The sequence below is a fragment of the Dipteris shenzhenensis genome, chromosome 20, assembly GCF_047967505.1.
Source record: "Dipteris shenzhenensis isolate YYH24624 ecotype China chromosome 20, Dip_SZ_1.0, whole genome shotgun sequence".
In the NCBI taxonomy this organism is placed as follows: domain Eukaryota; kingdom Viridiplantae; phylum Streptophyta; class Polypodiopsida; order Gleicheniales; family Dipteridaceae; genus Dipteris; species Dipteris shenzhenensis.
This window is the reverse complement of record NC_141615.1, coordinates 34,809,359-34,818,990: the sequence shown is the minus strand read 5'-3', so window position 1 is coordinate 34,818,990 and position 9,632 is coordinate 34,809,359.

The window sequence follows — 9,632 nt, the reverse complement described above, 5'->3', positions numbered from 1 at the left end:
ATCCCACACTATTAGGCTTGGCTAAATCAAGAACTGAAGGAGTAAGAAGGCATGGTTTGGAAAATGTAGTTTGTGAGATGGTAGAGGCACTTACAATTGGGAATGTGTTACTATTGTAGGAGATGAGCATACAAGTTTTGCTAATAGCATTTCTCTCCGGCCACAACCTTACTGTGACACAATAATTAACCACCATGATGTACTCATGATGTGGGTAAATTCCACCCCTTATCCTTGAGCATGACAAATCCCCCCCCCCTCATCTCTCTCTCTCTCTCTCTCTCTCTCTCACATATAACAATTCCTTGCAAGCTTTCCTTTAATTTGAAGGAGTAACATTTTAGGTTTTATTATGGATCTCACTATTTGAATAACCTTTGAATTATTTTTTAGAATTTCTAAATTAGATCTCAATTAAGCCTAAGCATTACTTTTAGCAAGAAAAAAGGTTTTACCCATGTTTAAGAAGAAAAGATAATTGATCCAACGGTCATAAATGGGTCATGCTACTCAATACATAGAATAGAAACACAAAAGGAATTACTCCCAGAAATTGTCTATTCATTCATAGTCATAGGTTTATGTAGGTGAATACCAATTGCAATTTGTTTAAACCATATCATGATGTTGGCTTGGGGGGGGGTCACTCATCATATGTAACCCTATCACGTGAGTTCAATAGAAGGATATTTTTTATTTCTAAAATTTACAAAAATAAATATACATAAGGTACTATTTAAAATAGTTTTGGAAAAAATTTATAGATTCATATAGAAAAGGGGTACATTTTATTAATGAAAAATTTAGAGATAAGGGATTTTAAAAATAGGCCTTGAACGCACATGATATAGAGGGTTTATACATAGTGACCCCCTCGAGGATCTTGGTGCAACCATATTACAGGAGCATGAACATATAACCATGGGATGAGTAATCAGTGAGTCTTTGAGGCTCTCATAGTCTTACCAAAAAGTACTTGAATGCTTTTGGTCATCACACAATGTGTTGTTGATCTTTGTGGTCTGTATGCCCCTCATAGCCTAATCTAAGGTCTTTAATGTTGAAGGAAACAAAAAAGGACAATAATTGCCTATCTCTACCTCTTCTAATGGATCCCAAAAATATAAACCTATTAATTTCTATCACTCCCTGCCTTTGTGACACCCCACTATGTACTTGCTGAAGGAAGCTTCTCGATGAAGCCTCTACCACTCGCCTGCCATCTTCCTTGAAGTTCCATCGGCTTCCCATTAATAACTTATCTTAGCTCCATTTTCGCTTTTTGGACCCCTTTCATTGATACACAAGAAGTTTTAGACAGATTGCCACATGAGGAAAATATCATAAGATTCTTTAGGGGAGGCACTGTGCACCTAACTAGGTGCGGCTGGGGGTTGGGGGCCACCGGCCATCCCCTACCCCCATTTGCAACTGGGCCGGTAGTCCCCTACCCCGACCGCCACCCAGCTAGGTGTGTAGTGCCTCCCCCTAAAGAAGCTAATGATGTTTTCCTCCTGAAAAATTTCTTGTGATATAGTCATAGGTTTATATAGCTCACATCCCTCTAAAAGTTTGGTATGGAAATATCAACAACATTAAGTGTAGCTATTCCCTCTAAAATTTTGGCTAGGGTACCGATGATGGTTGGGTCAAATTATTTCCACTACAAAGTTTGTTTCTGCAGTTTGATTTAATGACTTGGTGAGGTAAGCTATTTTTTGATGGTGTCATTTGAGTTAAATAAATCTTGGTAACAATCAGCAATGATGCAAAATGTCTAGTAAAAGGAAAAGGTATGATTGCTCTCAAGTTAGATGGAGTTGTAAAACAGTTGTCCGATGTTCTTTATGTGCCAGCTATCAAGAGGAACTTGTTGCTCGTTTCTGCGATCACAGATTGGGACCTCAAAGTTCACTTCGATAAGAATGGCACACACATTTTGGATCTTCAAGAGAAGGTCATTGGTAAAGGTACACAGCACAAAAACATCTACAAACTCTCAGCTTTCAGTGCTCGAGCCGATGTGATCAACACTAAGTTGTGGGATGAGAGGTTTGGTCATCTAAACCTTAGTTCTTTAAAGGATATGCATAAACGTGGAATGATTGCAGACCTACCAAAATTACAGATCTACCCGATGTATGTGAACCTTGCATGATGGGCAAGCAACATTGGCAGCCCTTTCCTAAAGAGGCCAGTAGGGCAAAGGCTCCTCTAGAGCTCGTTCACATGGACCTCTGTGGAAAGATGGAGACGGAAGCTTTGGGTGGTTCTTACTACTTCATGACATTGATCGACGACTACAGTAGAAGGATATGGATATACTTCCTGAAGACTAAAAATGAGGCTTTTAGTAAGTTCAAAGAATGGCATGTAATGGTCGAGAAAGAAACGGGGAGGAAGGTGAAGAAGTTGAGATCAGATAGAGGTGGTGAGTTCACATCAAGTGAATTCGAAAGTTACTGCAAAAGTCACGGGATCAAGAGGCAAAAACCCCTGCCACATACATCACAGCAAAATGGAGTAGCAGAGTGCAAGATGTGCGCCATCTGTGAAATGGGCAGGAGTATGATGAAAGGGAAAGATTTGCCAAAGACTTTCTAGGATGAAGCATGTAACACGGTATTTTACATTATGAATCGTAGCTACACAAAGGCTATGAATAGGATGACTCCACTGTAGGCCTTTTCTGGTAAGAAACCTCCAGCTGCACATTTCAGAGTTTTTGGATGTGACTGTTTTGTGCATGTCCCTGATGCTAACAGGATCAAATGGGAACATAAGAGTCGAAAGTGTATTTTCTTGGGCTACAGTGAAGAGGCGAAGGGTTACCGTCTCTATAATCCTGTTACCAAGAAGGTAATAGTGAGTCATGATGTGGTCTTCTTAGAACAGCCGCATCAATTGGACGAGGATGCTCCCTTCCCAGACAACCAGGACCAGGATATCCATCTAGTACAACCATCAATAGCAGACTGAACTCCCCCAACAGTGCTTGGCAGGATTCGAGATAAAGAAGAGGAAGAAGAGCTTGCAGAACCACAATGGCCAATGGCCATTCCCGAAGTGGGTAAAGTAGCTTTTAGATGGTAGAGAACCTCCAGCCATTGAGGAGGAACCATCCGAACACCGCCGGTCCAAGAGATTAGAGGAGCAAAGAAGGGCGTAGGAACACTTGGTCAACTATGCTTTGATGATAGAGGTGATCCGTGCTGAAGAACCCAAGTATCTTGAAGAGGCACAAGGTGATGATAGGTGGATGGAGGCTATGTAGTCAAATCTCCCCCCAAGCTTTGGGAGCATCCCACCCTTTGAAGAAGGTCACCCTTTTAATTATCTCCGATGCAGCAAGTAGCTTAATCACCGCACAATGAGTAGAATTGAAATCAAAGTTCTCCCAGTGTAATACTAGTTCTTCACCTTGAATCATCCATGGTGTATCATTCCACCCGTCATCTCCTTGAACAATACTTTGTACAATCCATTGTTGAAGATTGACATGAAGATCAAGAAAGAGATCTTGCCAATTGGTAGCCATAATGAACGGAGGACCAAGCACTGAATCCTTGAACTCTTTGAGAAGTGACATAAATATCCACCCTCCTCGCGCGACGTGCCTCCAAGGAGTGAACTTGAAAAAAATTCAGAATCTATGATCTTGTATTAAATATGAATAGAGCACATGAAATGAAGTACTTTTGCTTTTTACAGCAAGAGGAAACTCCCCTTGGTTAGAAAGCTACAGTTCATGGGATTTCAACATATAAGCAATATATGTACATTTTGATCACTTCCTATTTGTTGGCCCAATGGTAAGTCTTCCTTTTGTGAAGGGGGAGGTCTTGGGTTCAATTCCCACTCCTTAATAGAAAGAGGAGAGGAGAGGAGAAGAGAAGAGAAAGAGAAGGAGAACAAGAAGAGGAGGATAAAGGGCGCGAGATGTGACGATCTGTCGAACTTTTTTTCTGCAGGAGCCTATAAGATCCACCTTTCTGAATGGAGATCTCAAGGAGGAGGTATATGTGGAACAACCACCAGGTTTTGTGATCCCTGGTTCAGAAGGTAAAGTCTGTAATGCAATGTAGGCAAGATACAGAGGAAGAACTTAATGTACCAGCGTGATCTACTATCCTTTGAATTTACAGGCATTATTGAACATAATGATTAATCAATGAAGAAAATGGGGTGGAATGTACATGAGGACATGTCTAATACTTAGGTGGGCCACTCAAAATTATGTAAGATAGCATGGTGACTTACATGCATGTAAAATCGCTTCCTCTATCCCCCTCATAAGTGGCGATCAATCAAAATCCAAGGAAGGATGTGTAATGACGACCCAAAAAATGTTTGAAGATAAAAAATATGTATGTACAAAGACCACCCAAAGTAGCCTTTACAAAATACAATACTTTTTCACTATTGATCCATTGACGTGGGCACTCGATCTTTCCCTTCTCATGTGGCTAAATGAACCCCACCAATTGGAATCATTTTGGCAATGAAGAAGGGCCCCATCTAGTCGCTCATAGACTTTGGCTTGTGCTTCATAAGCTTGCTTCAATATAACAACACGAAATTGCCAACCTTGAATGCAAGTTCCTATCATACCACACCTTTTTCTTAGCTTGCTATACTTTTCACACAAATACATCCTCCATACGATGCGTTGCTACTAAAGAAGGCACTTTACAGGCTAAAACAGGCCCCACGAGCATGGTACCAGCGGATTGATGCCTACTTTCTACAAAATGGGTTCAGGAGGAGCCCATCTTATGCAAATTTGTATATCTACAAAGAATGAGGCAGGTGTATGATTGTGATCCTTTAATTGGATGATCTTGTCATAACAGGGAACCATGAAGAGAAGATCTCACAGACAAAGCATTTGCTAGGAAGAGACTTTGAAATGACAGCTGATGCATTTCTGTTTGGGGATTAAAGTTTGGCAAGAGCAAAATAGATCATCTCACAGCTGCTGAAGTATGCTGGAGAGATACTGAAGGCATTTGGCATGGCGGAGTGCAAGACAGTTGGCACCCCTATGGAGGTTGATGTGAAGCTCTCAAATGAGGATTCATCACCACTGGTGGACGAAGCGATGTACACAAGGCTTGTGGGCAGTTTGATTTACTTGTGCAACATGTGGCCAAACATCAGTTTTGTGACTGGTGTACTAAGCAGGTTTTCTAATAAGCCCCGAGAGAACCATTGGAGGGCAGGGATGTGGGTGCTAAAATACATCAAAGGCACACTTGATTATGGCATCGCCTATACCAAGGACAACATCTTGACCTGATTCTGTGACTCAGATTGGGCAAGAGACGTGGACAGTAGGAGATCAGTAATAGGTTACTATTTCTCACTTGGATTTGGAGCTGTGTCATGGGTCAGCAAGAAGCAACCCATAGTTGCTCTTTCTTCTACCGAGGCTGAGTACAAATCAGCATGTTTTGCTTCTTGTGAGGCAGTGTGGTTGAGGAGGATTTTAGGGGACATGGGTGCAGTGCAAAAAAAGCCTACGCAGTTATCATGTGACAATCAGAGTTGCATGGCAATTGCAAAGAACCCTGTGTTCCACGCTCGCACAAAACACATCGAGATTCAATATCCCTTTGTACATGAGCTCATCATGGATGTAGAGATCGACTTACTGTATTGTCCGACTCTAGAGAATGTTGCGGACATCTTCATGAAGTCTCTTGGAAGAGACTTGCTGGAGAGGCATCTTCATCGACTTGGCATTGGGCTGAAAAAGTAAGTTCACTTGCGGGTGGACATTGAGGGGGGGTGTTAGATATCAATGCTCCACTCTTGTGTAACTACACAGGAACCAGCTAACTCTACTTGTAAGCCCCCCATATGAGGAGAAGGCATTTGAGTAGCTCGGTTATCTAGTAGATCTTGGTTTGGACACCAGATGGGGGCCGTGTGTGGCCTGATGGATGGATGGCTTCAGATAGAGTTGACACACTACCAACTAGGCTACATGCAAGTGTGGGAAGGCATCCCATGACTGACCGCACTGAGGGTAGATGGAGCCCACTCTCCAGTTGCGGGGCCTGTTTGGAGCCCTAGATGATCTCAGGCCGAATGGAGACGTAGGTTAGTTGCTCTATTTTGTACCACGGTTCTAACGTGTGGTCAGTGGCCTATTTCGGGATAGTCGGCCGTTTTGGGCGGACTGGGTTGGTGGTCACCCAATTGGGTCTAACCGACTATGACTAGTGGCTATATAAGAGCAAGCCCGTGAAGCCCATGATCATCACTGGCTACAGCAACCCTGATTCCTTAGCATCCAGCCTCCATCCTCTACTATTTCCAGCATGCCATCGAAGCTTCACACACAGGGGTGCACAGCTAGGAGGCAGCACCATCTATTGTATCAGTTTTACAATAATCAAAATTTTGATTCTCCATACTATCTTCTTTTCTCTCTTGCATACGAGATCCTGTTGTCTGTTGAGCATAGACGTATTGTTTTCTTACATGAGATACATTTACTAATCAAATTTTGTTTGTGTGTGTGTGTGTGTAAGAGCGCATGGTAGTCTAAAAGGTCAAGGGTGGATTGTCAATATTTCATCTATATTCCTTATTGTAAAAGACACCTATATTTTCTTATTCCAAAAAATCCAAATATGTATATTTAGAAAAACTACCTATATTTTCTCAGTTCAGAAACATATAAACATCTATATTTTCTCATTTAAAAAATCCATGTTTTGAATGTTTTCTTATTTAAAAACATTTATATTTTCTTATTTATAAAAAAATCTAAACTTTACATCTATATTCAAGAAAACATATATGTTTTCTTATTTTAAAAGCATGTATGTGTATGTATGTGCTTGCATGTGTGATATATGTGTATGTGCATTTGCACACATGTTTTTGAGTGTGTATGTGTGTGCACGCTTATGTGTGTGTTGTGTATACATGTGCATGTGTGGGCATGTCTATGTTTTCATGTGCAGGTATATATGTTTCTTTACACATTGGGGAATTGTAAGTGCCAATGCATAAAAAATGAGAAAGGAGGGCTCCCATCACCCAAGGTGAGCGTGAGCTTTAAGACCCTACTCTAACCTCTCCTACATCTGCTCAACCATGCGTCTCTACCCTGGTCTACTCTCCTCTCCTCTACCCATATGCTCTTCTCCTTTGCTTCACATCGACTCTACTCCAAGGAGCTTGCTACTTGGCTCACTCTCCGGGCAGCTCTCCCCATGGTACCACTTCTCCTTAAATAGATGTGTATGCACACATAGACATATAGTTGCATGTACAAATGCTAAGGCTTACACAAGATCCAATTTAAAAAGCATTAGAATGTTGAGATTTATGAAAAATTAGTTTGTTATATTATTAGGCAACCTAGGATTTGAGACCTAACAGAGGAACCCATCGCATATGTTACTCACATGGTGTTATATATCTCTCTCACCCTCTCATACATGTAATGAAATCAAGTGCAAAATAAACTCTCTCTCTCTCTCTCTCTCTCTTTTCCATTCCTTTCAAAACCAAAAAAGTAGAAAAACAAACACTTAATCTCTACACACACACACACACACACACACACTTACAAAACAACCAAACAACACTTTAAAAAAAGTAAAAACATTAACAAAAACTCAAAAAACTAACACATCTCTCTCTCTCACTTTCTATGCCTAAATTTATTCAACCAAATGAGTCCATCAAGAAATAGCTTACCTCACCAGGTCACTAAATCAAACTTGACAAACAAACTTTGTAGTGGAAACAAATTGGTTGAACCATCATCGGTAGCCTAGGAAACCTTTTAGATGGATATAGCTGCACTTAATACTGTTGATATTCCCATACCAAACTTTTAGAGGGATGTGAGCTATATAAACCTATGACTATATCACAAGAAGTTCTGCCACAAGGAAAACATCATTAGCTTCTTTAGGGGGAGCACCGCACACCTAGCTGGGTTGCAGCTGAGGCAGGGGACTGTCAGCTCGATTCCGGTTAGGGGTAGGGGACGGCCAACCCCTACCAGTCCCCTGCCCCCAACTGCACCTAAGTAGGTGCACAATGCCTCCCTTGAAGAAGCTTATAATGTTTTCCTTGCGGCAATCTGTCTAAAACTTCTTGTATATCAATGAATTGGGATCCAAAAATAAAAAATGATGCTAAGGTAAGTTATTAATGGGAAGCTGATGGAACTTCAAGGAACATGGCTGGCGAGTGGTAGAGGCTAAATTGAGAATCTTCCTTGAGCAAGTACATAGTGGGGTGTCGGGGATTGATAGACATTAATATGTTTATATTTTTGGAAGCGATTAGGAGAGGTAGAGATAGGCAATTGTTGTCCTTTTGTGTTTCCTTCAACATAAAAAAGCCTTAGATTAGGCTATGAGGGGCATACAGACCACAAAGATCAACAACACATTGTGTGAAAACTGAAAGCATTCAAATACCTTTTGGTAAGACTATGAGAGCCTCAAAGACTCGCTAATTACTCGTCCCATGGTTATATGTTCATGCTCCTTTAATATGGTTGCACCAAGATCATGATTCAGGGTTTAAACAAAGTGTGATTAGTATTCACCTATATAAACCTATGACTATGAATGAATAGACAATTGTTGGGAGTAATTCCTTTTGTGTTTCTATTCTATGTAACGAGTAGCATGACCCGTTTATGACCATTGGGTCAAAAGGTGGGATCTTAAAATGTCTAGCTAATCTCAAGAAATAGAATTTCAAGTTTCAAGACCTAGGCACTACTTGGCTTGGCTCTATTCTCTACTATGCTTAATTCACTCAATGATTTAGCTAGATGAGCAAAAACTCTGCCTTCCCCCCCCACACACACATGTATCAAATAGCTCTATTTCTATTCACACATATTGAAGTACTATGAAATCTAGCCAAAATACTAGTATTATAGTATTGTGTTAAAACTATGACTGTTGTAGTGTAAATACTAACTAATAGTATTATTGCAACACTTTGAATACTAACTTTAGTACTTGTGTTCTTGCAAGTTCTCCAAGACTTTATTGATATCTTTTGTGTCTATAAATCCTTACAAAGTCTATAAGAAGTCTATATTAAGAAAGAGAACTTCACCTAGGAATGTGGATAGAAGCACTTCACTTGCTTCAAATGTGTGAGATGAAACCATGGCGTCAATTGACTTGAGTCAATCTAGGAAGTTTTTTATTGGTTTTAGCCACCAAAACTAACAACGAAGATGCCTTTCAAGGGGGGTGGGGTTTGGGACCATATGCTACCCTTCCATGTAAGAGGACCCGTAAGGTGTGTTGTACATAATCCATGGTAGTAATAATATAAAATAATAAGGTGGCATGGGTTCTCCATGTGCCACCCCTCCACCTAGGCAGTCCCATGCTTGCATTTAGTGAGGTATGGCCCAAGGACCATGGGAGAAGTAATATAAAATAGGTGGAGATGGATATTATATTGGATTATTCCTTCCATGTAGGATAGGCCCATGTGGGGGGGTGTAGAAAGTCTATGAGTGCAAGTTAAACAATGGGGAAAGTAGGATGAGGTGGCAAGATTCCTTGTGCCAACCCTCCACTTGTCCTCCTAGATGTTTGAATGCATTATAAAATTGGGAGGAGACCAAG